This window comes from Branchiostoma belcheri, unplaced genomic scaffold, assembly GCF_001625305.1.
Source record: "Branchiostoma belcheri isolate BF01 breed outbred unplaced genomic scaffold, Haploidv18h27 scaffold60, whole genome shotgun sequence".
Classification (NCBI taxonomy): Eukaryota; Metazoa; Chordata; class Leptocardii; order Amphioxiformes; family Branchiostomatidae; genus Branchiostoma; species Branchiostoma belcheri.
In genome coordinates, this window is record NW_017804243.1 from 672,211 (window position 1) to 672,593 (window position 383).

At 41.5% G+C, this 383-nt stretch overlaps 1 protein-coding gene across 3 annotated transcripts in view; it reads left to right on the forward strand.

Annotated features, from left to right (window-relative positions):
* The window catches only part of LOC109482807 (polyribonucleotide nucleotidyltransferase 1, mitochondrial-like), a 22,168-nt gene that overhangs the window by 1,964 nt on the left and 19,821 nt on the right, over window positions 1–383 (forward strand). The gene's annotated exons all lie outside the window — the stretch shown is intronic.

A 383-nucleotide genomic window follows, 5' to 3' on the forward strand; every position in this document is an offset into this window, starting at 1 on the left:
CTTGCATGCCCGACAGTTTTCGAAGATTGGACAGGGAGCGGCTGTAATATTAAAGGAGCCGGCGGCTTCTGCTAGCCGGGTTGATAGTTAAGTAACATCAAGGTGGTTCAAAAGCAAACCTGATAAAGAAGGAAACCCCGTAGTTAATAGTTGAAAGTCTTGGTGCCTTGAAGCGATCGATACCGCCATGCTGTTTACTTTTTATGACATACAATGCAGTGAGTGATGTGTATCGCACCGAGTTAGCTCGGTTGGAAACGCGCAAGGCGGCAATCCCAGGTATTGCAAGTTCGAACCCCAGTGCATCGGACATTAATATTTTTAGCAATTTAACATTTTTAACAATTTTATCATTTTTAACAATTTTATCAGTTTTAACAATT